At 36.1% G+C, this 12,772-nt stretch overlaps 1 long non-coding RNA gene across 1 annotated transcript in view; it reads left to right on the top strand.

The window, feature by feature from the left end:
• Nucleotides 1-12,772, top strand: part of LOC136029454 (uncharacterized) — a 53,399-nt gene that overhangs the window by 518 nt on the left and 40,109 nt on the right. The window lies entirely within an intron of this gene.

The raw sequence follows: 12,772 nt of genomic DNA on the forward strand, positions 1-12,772 counted from the left end.
CAAATATGTAGTCAAGAGACTCGGAAAGTGTTACAAATGATTCTTGTTGAAACTATTTGACATTTTTTAAATGTGTACTTGGTGTCTTTTGATTTATGTCTTTCCTATAGGGCTTCAAGTTTTTAGGGTATATTTGTAGTCAAAGCATGATTATAGTCCAAGTACTTCGTAATAAAAAACATGGTCCATCGCTAGTCGGGTAACTTTTGATGGGTGAGACTAAACTTCATGAAACTTATATATTTAATATTAGCATGCAAATGCACTTCATTTGATGTAACTATTGGTATCAAAATTCCATTTTTTTAGTTCCCTTACTACAGTTTGTCACCAGGAACTGTTTGATTGAATACCTTTGATGAAACAGAAAAAAACTTGAAGTATTTCGCAATATTTTATTTAATAGCACAGTGTTCTTAATTTTAAATTACATACTAACTTTCATTGATCTTTCAGAATAAATATAACCTTATCGACAATATAAAATTGTGAATGCAATTTATGGTGGAAACTGGGTCTTACTTGCAATTTATGGTAAAATCGGACTAGTGGATAATGAACTGTACATACCGTGCTTTGTTTTAGAATCCTCAAGTTCTGATCTTTGCCTCCAAAGCAGAATCAAATGCAACTAAACTATTTATAGTTCGAAACTTTTTATACAGGCAGAGAGCTGTGGACTGGAGCTGCGGTATTGAATCGTGGGGTTGAGACCCTTGTATGTGGGGGTGAGTTTGGTTGGGTAAATTTGCCGTCCCTTTATTCTACTATTTGTAGCTTAGACCCAAGAAGGCTTCTGCTTGAGTCAGGTACGTTATTTCTACAGTAAATCTTCAAATGTCATTTTATTTTACTATTAATTGCAAATTCAAAGAAAAATTTCCTTTGTCAATAGTATTTTCCATAATGTTATTTTTACGCTTTCTGATTTGTTTTTACCGACAACGAAGAACTATCATCGATGTGTCTTTTTTTTTCCTTTTTTTTTCTTTTTTTTTCAGCTGGTGCCCTTTTTCATTGATCAGAAGATTCCATCCCGGGAAAGTGTTGTTTTATTCCATTTGGTGGCACCAAACTACGATCTTGCCCCATGGACTCATGAAATTATTCTTAGTGATGTATAATGGGGCACCAGCTACTAGAAGGAAGGGCGGTGAGTCATTGTGTAGGCGAGGAGGGGGTGGATAAAAGGAGCACATATCAAGGCCTAAATCGCCTGTTCTCCTCGAGTCTTCAAATAAATACAGAAAGCTATCCGGGGGGGGAGGAGAATTAATCGGTCATCTCCCTTCAGGGAGAGTCATCTCATCTCCCTGATATTTATTTTAATGCTTTATTTAACTGTATTGATTTGCTCTATATTTCATAGAATTATATACTTTTCATAGAATCAAACATTTCGTGCTAACGAACTGTAGTAAGGAGCGACAAGGCTCAATAGTAACCGAAACTCTGAAAACAGAATTTGGATACCAATATACATCAAAAGAATTTTATTTTCATGCTGATTTTACATATATAAGTTTCATCGAGTTTAATTTTGCCCATTAAAACTTAGGAGCCTGAGAAAATTTGCCTTACTTCAGAAAACAGGGGGAAACACCCCCTAAAAGTCATTGTATCTTAAAGAAAATCACACCATCAGATTCAATGTATTAGAGAACCCTACTGTAGAAGGTTCAAGCTCCTATCTACAAAAATGTGGAATTTTGTATTTTTGCCAGAAGACCGATCACGGATGAGCGTTTATTTCTTTGTTTTTTTTTTTCCATGGATGGTCATATCGACCTAGGGGTCCTAGAACGTCACAAGAAGGCTCATTCTGACGGAAATTGAAAGTTCTAGTCCCCTTTTCAAGTGACAAAAAATTGGAGGGCATCTAGGTCCCTTCCCATACATATTTTTCCCCCAAAGTCACTGGATCAAAATTTTGAGATAACCATTCTTTTCACAATAGTCTATGTCTTTCGGGACGACTTAATCCCCCACAGTCCCTGGGGGAAGGGCGACAAACTTTGACCATTGTTTACATATAGTAATGGTTTTCAGTGGGGTTTTCTCGCTTTGGGGTGGGCGTGGTTCGGGGGAGGAGGTTACGTTGGATATTCTTTCCATGGAGGAATTTATCATGAGGGAAGAGAATTTCCATGAAGGGGGTGTAGGATTTTCTAGCATTATTAAAAAAAACAATGAGAAAATAAATAATTTTTTCAACTGGAAGTAACGAGCAGCATTAAAACTTAAAACGAACATAAAATATTACGTATATAAGGGGGTTCGTCTTCCACAATACCTTGCTCTTTACGCTAAAATATTTTTAGTGATTTCAACAATTTATTCTACGGTCTTTGTGATTCAGTGGTCATTTATATAGATTTGAGACAAAATTTAAGCTTTGGTGTAAAGAGCAAGGTATTGACGAGGGGTCGAACACCCTCAGATACGTAAAAAAAATACACAAATATAGAAGTTCATTACGTAAGTAAATTCGTAAGGTGCGTTTGTTTATTACTAACAAAAATGTTTATAAAAAACTCTAGTTGCATTTTTAAGTAGCCAAAAATCAGAGGGCAGCTAGGCCTCCTCCCCCACCCCTTTTTTTTATCAAAATCGTCCGATAAAAACTATGAGATAGCCACTTAGTAAAAAAAAGAATTAATATGCGAATTTCGTTTTATTTATTCATGTGCGTTGAGCCAAAATCAAAACATGCATTAATTAAAAAACTTTCAGAAAGTAAATAAAAAAACAAGTTTTTTTAACTGCAAGTTAAAAATTGCATATCAGTTTCCAAAGTCCCTCACTTACCTTCCCAAAAACTCATTCTATATCTATAAATTAAATAAGAAAACATGCTTTTTTTACTGCAAGTAAGGAGCAACATTAAAACTTAAGACGAACAGAAATTATTCTGTATAAAAAAGGGGTTGTCACCTCCTCAACGCCCCGTTCCTACGCTAAAGTTTGACTCTTTGTCACAATTCTACTTTTTAAAACAATAAAAAATACTTAAGCTTCAAACTTAAGCGTAAAGAGTCAGCTGCTGAGGAGGGGACAACCCTTTTCATATACGGAATAATTTCTATTCGTTTTAAGTTTTAATGTTTCTCCTTACTTGCAGTAAAAAAGCTTGTTTTTCTTTTTTAATTTATAGATATAGAATGAGTTTTTGGGAAGGTAAGTGAGGGGCTTTGGAAACTGATATGTCATTTCTATTGACTTCCGAGAATATTTTTGGTCTACACCTTTATTACTGGGGCTAAAGGGGGGCATAGGTTCGCTCCTATGGCAACAATGTTTCTCTACAAAGCGTATAATATTAAATTCACATGCCAACAATTACAAAGGTTGAAAAGACGAGAGGAGAGGAGGGGGCCTCACCAGTCCAGAAAATGAGCCTAACCGGAAAATTTTTTTGTGGGGTGGCAAATACCATCAGGAGCTTTGTTTTACCCAATTGTAAATGGTAATGTCTCTCTTTTCCTATTTATATACAGTGTTTCGATGTCTTTTAACATATATATGTTACCGCGAATGTCCGAAATTGGTGAATGTTGACATTCACTGGTGAGTGTGCGAAATACCTTTTTTTTTTCTCCTTGGATTTAGTCAGCATTGACAGGCAGCTTTTTCAGTTGAATGCAAGGTTGAATGATGACAAGTTAGGTTAGATTAGGTTTCGTTAGATTGGGCTTTGTTTTTAACCCATTTGTTATATTTATAACCAAATTTAACCTAACTTAAACTTACATAATCTAACCTAACTCAAAAAGCTGAGCTGACTCACAAAGCTAATTGAATTTAAGTAGATAAAAAGGATTGTCTGATATTGATCGGTGAATGCTGACGTTATCCAGAAATCATTCACATTAACATATATACAATGTATTTAGACATCAGACAGCCCTATGGTAGAGGTTGCGATGGCTTCAACCGCATAGAAAATCGAAAGTAACGTAGAATTTCCGTCCATATGAACAACAATACCCCTTTCCGTCCACCCGACATCCTTTAGTAAAATATTATTTAGAACTTATTCAACAATGACAACATAAAACTTAGCACTCGATAGTGCATAAAACTAGAATACGCTAAACAACTATTTTCAATGTGGTCCCTGCTTATCCTAAAGAGTCTTCAGCAGCCTAATAGTGTTGAATAAGTGTGATCTTTTACTTCGCACAATAAATATATCCGTAATAGTTGGGGAGCTATTCTCCACTTAGCATCCATATTGTAATATATTATACTATAATAAATATATTAGAATATATTATATTATCAGCGTAAATATAAATACATAACACTAGCCTACAATACATGACTATTTTCAACGTGGTTTCTGCTTATCCTAAGGAGTCTTCAATGGCCGAATAGTGTCAAATAAATGCGATCTTTTATTTTGCACAAAAAATATGTCCACAATATTTGTGGACAGTACTGAACTAGCTTTCAAAGTGAGAACATCTCAAATAACTGGATTATATTGATTTAGAGTTCAAAGTAAAAGGATTTGGTTTGAATTGGATATTTATGAACTGTGAGTAAAATTGGTCTACTTTAGTGTGACTAAAGTTATATAACTGTAAGAGCGGATTAGTGTATCTGATTTGATCTGAATTGAATAAATTGATTTTTCGCTCGACTATATTCTGTTAACGGGGGATAGTCACACACCCCTTTGGCTTTGAAGATCTGAGTGTCCGTATCGCATAGACGTACTGTGTTGCAAGTTTAACCTGAAGGATTTTATTGCATTATAAGCTTAATGGAGCGCTAAAGGTGATTTTTTTGGCTTTGCTTATTTAACCCCAGACCTAAGGAGTGAGAAATGTCAATATTTATTTGTCCTGGTTGTGGTTGGTCTTGTGGCAAGGGGATCACCCAGCAATGCACAAAATGTCTCGAGATGTTCCACCCACAGTGTGCAGGCATTTCCCCAACTGAGCGTAAAGAAAAACCGAATTGGATTTGCTTAATCTGTTCAAATAACTATGAAGTTCATGAATCTTGCATCTCTTGCATCTCCCTGTGTATCCCCGATAATCAGCAGTCAAAAATCCATTCCTGCTAAGACTAATTATGTAGCTGAAAATTCATGCAGTCGAGGCGTGGACCTGGTCAGTCTAGTCTATTTCAAGACTAAATAACCATTCCACTGAAGTAATTCCAAGTGACAATATATCTAACGTCACAAGCCAGCCACTCAATGCATGCGATTTTGATAAGACTTTTGTGTCAGAGACAGGAACTTCGCATGTCGCAGCTAATTCGATATTATTCTTCCCTCTTTATTCACTGAAAGCCAGAATAAGTGTTGATGAAATATCTAGCGCAATGGCAGGATTCTATCGTTTAGAGGATTTGAATGTAGCAAAAACGCTGCGCGCATGTCTGTGCCGTAAAGCTGGTAGATTGCAGGAAAGGAGAGAAAAAACAGCTGAAAAGACTACTGCCTCGGGCATAATGTGTGTTATCATAGAACTTGATTAGAAACAGTTCTTTTGGCCTGTAATCGTCCCACGGAGCTTTAATGAATGCCCAGTATTAAAGCCTGACATCAGCGACCGGCTTAATAAACTTGTTTATGACTATTCCCGAAAGCTTGAAAAAATACTGTCTTCTATTGAGCGTATCGAATCTAATTTGGAGAAAACAATAAGACCTGGCAATGATCTTGATCTCAATCCCCCCACTGTGCCCCACCATGAATGACCGCCTCTCCCACTAAAGACTGTCCCATTAGAGACCATAGTGATAAAAAAAAACCCACCCGCTCTCCTACTGAAAGATCCTGTCTGCCGCAAGAAAGAATTTGATAAGACAGGGTGGGCAAATATCGTTATGTTAAAGCGACTAAGGATAGTGTTATGGTATCGGTACCATGTCAAGATGCATCGAAGCTATCGAAAGCTATTTTTGGAATTATCAGGAATGTGGACATTGATTTTGATGTTAGTATCTACGCATTGGACTTTCCGGGTATAATCGAGTTTAATCGGCTAGGAAAATTGCAAACTGTAAGAGTTATTTTTCAAACAGAAGAATACCTGCATTTTTACATCACACATGGCATCAAATTCGGCTTTGAGCTTTTTCGAGTGGAGCGTGATAGTATTTAGCCTAGGCGTTGTTTTAAATGTCAAAGTTTTAACCATGTTCAAAATCAATGTTAATCTGAATGTTTCAAATGTGCCCGATGTAGCGGTAATCACATTTCGACTAAAGACTCCCCATGTCAAACGCCAATTAAATGCGCCAGTTGTGCCTCGAATGATCATCCAGTTTACAGCTTTAGGTGTCCGATTTTAAAGAAGTTTTGTAAATGAATGTATTACTTCGTGTTACGTCCTTTAATACAAATGGTGTGTTAGGTAAATTACTTGTACTTCATAGTTTTTTGAATGAAAAATCATCGTTATTATGTCTTCAAGAACACCATCTCCTTGACCATTTGTTGAATCTGCTTTCTAGTTTGTCTACTCAGCATGATATTTTTGCTGTTCCCGCTATACCGACTGGTGGGCGTCCCTCCGGTGTTTTAGCTACTATTTTACCCAAGTCTCTTAATGCAACTGTTCTAGCAATTGATAAAAAAAATTTAGCTTGTAGTTTTTCAAACATAGTTTTAATTAATTGTTATTTTCCGACTGATTACCATGATGATATTTCTTTTGATGCGTTTACTCAATTCTGTTTTAATCTTGGTCGTTTTGTCTCTTGTTTACAGTCAAATTTGCTTACTTATATTTTAGGTGATTTTAACTGTGATCCAAATATAGCAAATGAAAGGGGTACAATTTTATCATCTTGTCTTCCTAATTTTTCTGTTTTACCGAAGTCCCAGGATTTTACTTATATTCATTGGAGTGGTAGTACAACTAATATTGAGCATGTGTTTTCTTCTAACCCAAGTGATCCTTTGCCTGTGGTTATTGTAATCGAAGATTTCCCCGTTAGTTACCACATGCCGCTTCAATTCCTTTTACCCCCTTTGCCTTCTCGTCCTTCCCCAGTTCGTTTTTCTGGTAATAAGCTTCCTAAATTTTTTGATAGGGTTGATTGGAATCCAAATTTTAAACCGCTTTACCAAGAAAGAGTTGGGACTTTAATTGAGAAAGTTTTTATTCCTGATAATTTAGATTCAATGGACAGTAATCCCTCGCTGACTATTAATTGTCTTTATTTTGAATTAATCCATTGCTTAAAGTATGGTGCTGCGGCAGTTTTTCCTACTAATAGGATAAGATTGGGCGCGCAGAAAACTTTGGAGCCTCAATCCTTTTTTGGTAAATTCTAATAAGGCGGCAAAACGAGCGTATTGGGAATGGTGGGCGCTTGGTAAGCCTAAAGACTCGCATTCAGCTTTTTTGCTAATGAAAAAGAGAAAGGCCGAATTCCATGCGGAGCTCCGTCGTCATAATAACCTGATCATAGAAGAAGCTTCTTCAAACATTGATAACGACAAGGACAAGAATCTCCTTTGGAATGTTCTCCGAGGCAATAGGCAGACTAACATGCCTGATACTAATTCCACACCATCGCTAATAGAGTGGGAAAATTATTTTTCTAAGTTGTCGACTTCGCATGATTCTAACAGTGTTGTGTTGCAATTAGATGAAATGTTGAAGAATTTTTCAACTAATTAAAGGATTTCTGAGGATATGTTACGTAGAGCAATCAAAACGTTAAAGGCGCAGTCGGCTAAGGATCATGATGGCGTATTTGCTAATCACCTTAAACTTGCTCCTTCTTCTTTTCTTATTACTCTACTGGCATTTTTCAACCTTTTACTTATTACTGGTTTAGTACCATCGTCATTCTATATTGGCATAGTTACACCCATTCCTAAGAGTGGGAAAAAAGACTTGTCATCTTGTAGTTCCTGGAGGCCAATTACTAGGGGTTCTATGATTGGGAAAGGGTTTGAGTTGTGTTTGAAGGATCTTCTTGAAATTCTTGACGCTGGTTCAAATCAAATTGGTTTCAAGAGAGGTTTGGGATGTGATCACGTCCATGCATCTTTCAGAAAAGTCATTGAAGAAGCGAGAATCTCTGCTCAACCGCTATACGCCCTCTTGATTGATATCAAACATTTCTTTCAGCCTTTCATAACATTTCTCATGCTTCTGCACTGCTCGCTTTAATCAATGCTGGATTGCCCCTAGCTGTCACTCGAGTCCTTCGCTCTTGGTGTTCTGGATTAAAAGATCCGTATTTGTCCGAGTTCGTCTTCATCTCAGTCCAAATTAATTCAAGTGGGTAGAGGAATTAGACAAGGAGGAATTATTTCTCCTTATACATTCAATTCATGTTTAGCTACTGCCCTTAATTCTCTTTCCTGCTATTTTGTTTCATTATCTCGAAATCTGTCTTACATTGCATATGCTGATGACATTATCATTCTAAGTCGGTCCAAGTCTAGTCGTGTTTTTAATTTTAATATTTTAATTAATTGTTTAAATGGTTTGGGCCCCTCTATCAGTTTTGAAAAATGTCAATTTTTTGTTGTAAATTGTTTAGAGGATACTTGTACTGTACTTGTACTTGTTTCAGGACACAAGCTCTTCAGCTCTCCCTGGCGCTATGTCAGGGAGATAATGTCAGGGCGACTCTCGATTGCGGCAATGGTGTTATTTTTCAGTCGTCAACAATAGTCACTTATTTGGGATTACCTTATGTTGCTTCGAAAAGAGATTTTAAACCAGTCCTGTTCAGCATGTTCAGATGAAACTACGCAAGGCATTTGGTCTTTTAATTCGTTTTCGGTGTCTTTACCGTCGGGACGTCCTTGGTCGTATGTATAGCGCTGTTGCTCTGCCTCACTTATTGTTCCCGTCCCTCCTCTTCCGTAATTTCAGACCTTCTGATCTTTCACCCATTAAAGTTTCTTATTTTAAATTTTTTTAATTTTTACTTGGTTTCCCCTTTTCTTTTAGTAACGCTGAGATTGTTTTAAAGCTTAAAGTGAAGGATCCTGTAGCCTGTATAAAGAAAAAAAATATAAAACATTTGAAGATAAGGCGAAAATTAACCTTTTAGGCCACAATTTATTTCCGTTTTCTAGTAACAGTTCTGGCTCTTGATGATTTATAGGCTAAACTATTTAGCAAGTGTTTTTGTATCTTTTTTTCTTCTCTTTTTAAGTGTTTGATCAATATTTGATAGGTTTTGATTGTAAGTGTTATCATTTGTTTTTCTTTATATTATATTGTAGCGTACTCCTTATTTTTTGAGGGAAATAAAGAGAATAAATAAATAAATAGTTGGGGAGCTATTCTCCCCATAGCATACAAATTATATTTTTGGTCCAAGGATATTGTTAAAATGAGGGGATACTGGAGGTTAAGTCTCAGCAGTGATTGGAAGAACCCCCCATGAAAGTTTGTTCAATATCCCCTTACAAAGCACATTTTAAGGGTCTGGGATCTCCCTCCCCAACAAAAAGACCCACAGCATCTCCAAAAGGATCTCTAAAACTGTGAGGACAATTATATTGACTTCTGGTAGCTCTAAGCCGTGTGGGTATCTCAGAGTTTCCACTGAATAACAGTTTGGCTTTGTTCGGGCCGAAATTTGTGTTCTCTGGTGCCAAATGGCAGAATTTGGCAATATGCTGCGGCAAGATCCGAAACTTTCAACAATTTCTATACTATCCAATAGTTATAAAACCCAATTATTTATCGCTTATCCATCTCAGAGTTTTCTTCCGATAGGGTTTTTGCTCTGTTTGGGCCAAAAATTTTGATTTGGCCACAAGATGGCTAAAATTGACACTTTACAGCAGAACGATCTTTTTTGTCACTGAGCAATGTGGCACAAAGACTTTTAATTTAAATTTAAATGAACGTTCTTCCAGCGTTGTACGACCGCTAATTTGGTCAAATTAGCCCAGTGAAAAAAAAATGAATAAAAATATACATCGTTACCCAAATTTCTCGGAAAAAAATCTGAATTTTTGAATACAGGAATTTGAAACTCCAAAACATGGTCTTCTGAAATGCTGGATATGATAGTATGGTCATTAAAATAGCATCACTTTTAGGGTGTTTTTTACCCTTTCCTTAAGTTTTCCTTCGCTCTAAAATATGTCTATACCTTCGTTAAGACTTTTAAATTATTTCCATTATTAAACCTTCATTACCTTATTATTAAATTTTTCCAAAAAACTAGTTTTCAAAAAATAATTTTACTTCCTGTTTCCCAGTTTTTTTTTTATTCTTATACAAAGATAACAAAAATAATTTGTGATCATTTCGTTCACGCATGGTTTTTGACACCAAGGGGACACGCCATATTTGGTCCTAGAAAATTTCGACTGACAGGAGTAAATATAATCGTGTCCGCAAAGCTTCGTGTAAGAATAAAAAAAAATAATAGCTGTACTATACTGAAAATATAAATATACGATTCTAGGAAAATTATACGAAGCATAATTTAATTATACGGAAATACAATTCAGAAATACAACTGTACCGAAGAATAAAAATATATTTTAACCCATTTGACTGTCATTCCCCGTGTTTTTCAGCTGATTGACGGTGTTGTCGTTAATTTTGGTTTCTTTTTTTCTTATATTTCCTTACTCCTCGTTTGCTTTCATTTCAAGGAGGCTTATTATACAGCACTAAACATAAAACTTGCATAATCCTTTTTTACGCTATATCAAATAACACGCGTACAAATAAGAATAATATCGCGCACACAAACTTTCGGTACCAAATTTGTACCATGAAATTGTATGTTGTACATCGGTTTAGCCTGAATTATGCAACTATTGATAAAAGTAATCATTTCCCCGTTACACAGCACTCCTCCATGACTACTTTTGTAGCAAAAAGGTAAAATGGCTACTCATTTGAACCGGGACCATGCACATAATTTAAGTTTGTTTTGTTCAAAAGACGGACGTACGGTGCTTCTAACAAGAAGTATTTGTTTAAAGATTACTGTCTGGGATGAAGTTATGGGATTAACGACGCGGTACTGTTCTGTTACAGCGCTTATTTTAAGTTTTATATGCAAGTAGAACCCGTCTCTCTGACTGATCCTAATGAAATGTCACAAAATATGATAAAAATGTAATACTTTCATAATACTTTAGAAACAAATTTGGGCTATATATTTGCATATTAGGGGAGGGGGCGACGTATAGCGGGTCTGCATGTAAATTGTGTTAGGTACAATTATTCTGCATACTGTTAAGTAAAAATTGTTTTCTAACTTCACACTGTTGAAATACTTTACCCAAAACCCCCCGCCCCCTATGTGCAAATATATAGCCCAAATTATATAATTCCCATTCATTCCATCAGTTGCCTTGGTCTTGTCTCACATTAAGCTGAAAGAAAATAACGAAGAAACCAGTTCTACAGTACGTCAATGGATGAAGAACTTAGCATAGGCGCTATAACATAACAGTATCAACGACGCTTCTTGACTACTAAGGTCCCTGTGTCGGCTCTGCAATGTGTTGCTACAATCAGGCTCGATCTCTGGATTCCATTATCAAACAGTTCGTGGTAACGAACTGTGGTAAGGAGCGATCCGGCTCAATCGTAACCAAAACTCTAAAAAATGGAATTTTGATACGAATAGCTACATCAAAAGAGTCGAATTTTAATGCTGATTTTAAATATATAAGTTTCATCAAGTTTAGTCTTACTCATCAAAAGTAACGAGCCTGAGAAAATTTGTGTTTTTTTAGAAAATAGGGGGAAAACACCCCCTAAAAGTCATAGAATATTAACGATTCTACCATCAGATTCAGAAAATCACACCATCAGATTCAGCGTATCAGAGAACCATACTGTATAAGTTTCAAGCTCCTATCTACAAAAATTTTGTATTTTTTGCCAGAAGGCATATCACGGATGCGTGTTTATTTGTTTGTTTGTTTTTGTTTTTGTTTTTTTTCCAGGGGTGATCGTATCGACCCAGTTGTCCTAGAATGTTGCGAGAGGGCTCATTCTAACGGAAATGAAAAGTTCTAGTGCCTTTTTTAAGTAACCAAAAACATTGGAGAGTACCTAGGCCCCCTCGCACGCTAATTATTTTCCCAAAGTCAACGAATCAAAATTCTGACATAGGCATTTTATTCAGCGTAGTCGAACAACCTTATAACTATGTCTTTGGGGACGACTTACTCCCCCACAGTCCCCATGGGAGGGGCAACAAGTTACAAGCTTTGACCAGTGCTTACATATAGTAATGGTTATTGGGAAGTGCACAGGCGTTTTCAGAAGATTTTTTTGGTTTGGGTGAGGGGCTAAGAAGAGCGGAATATGGTGGGGGAACTTTCCATCGAGGAATTTGTCATGGGGGGATAAAATTTCCATGAAGGGAGCGCTGGATTTACTAGCATTATTTAAAAAAAATCAATGAAAAAATAAATATGAAAAAGTTTTTTCAGCTGGAAGTAAGGAGCAGTATTAAAACTTAAAACAAACAGAAATTATTACCCATATGAGGAGCTCACCTCCTCCTAATACCTCACTCTTTATGCTAAAGTATTTTTAGTAATTTCAACTATTTATTCTACGGCTTTTGTGATTCAGGGGTCATTCTTAATGAATTAGGACAAAATTTAAGCTCTAGTGTAAAGAGCCAGGTACTGACGAGGGGGCAAACCCCCTCATATATGTATTAAAACATGAGAATACAAAAGTTCTTTACGTAAGCTAGTTTATAAGGTACTTATATCTTTTACTAATAAAAAGATTCGTTAAAAATTAAAAGTTCTAGTTGCCTTTTTAATTAACCAAAAAATCGG

The sequence above is a fragment of the Artemia franciscana genome, chromosome 7 (genome assembly GCF_032884065.1).
Source record: "Artemia franciscana chromosome 7, ASM3288406v1, whole genome shotgun sequence".
Lineage (NCBI taxonomy): Eukaryota > Metazoa > Arthropoda > Branchiopoda > Anostraca > Artemiidae > Artemia > Artemia franciscana.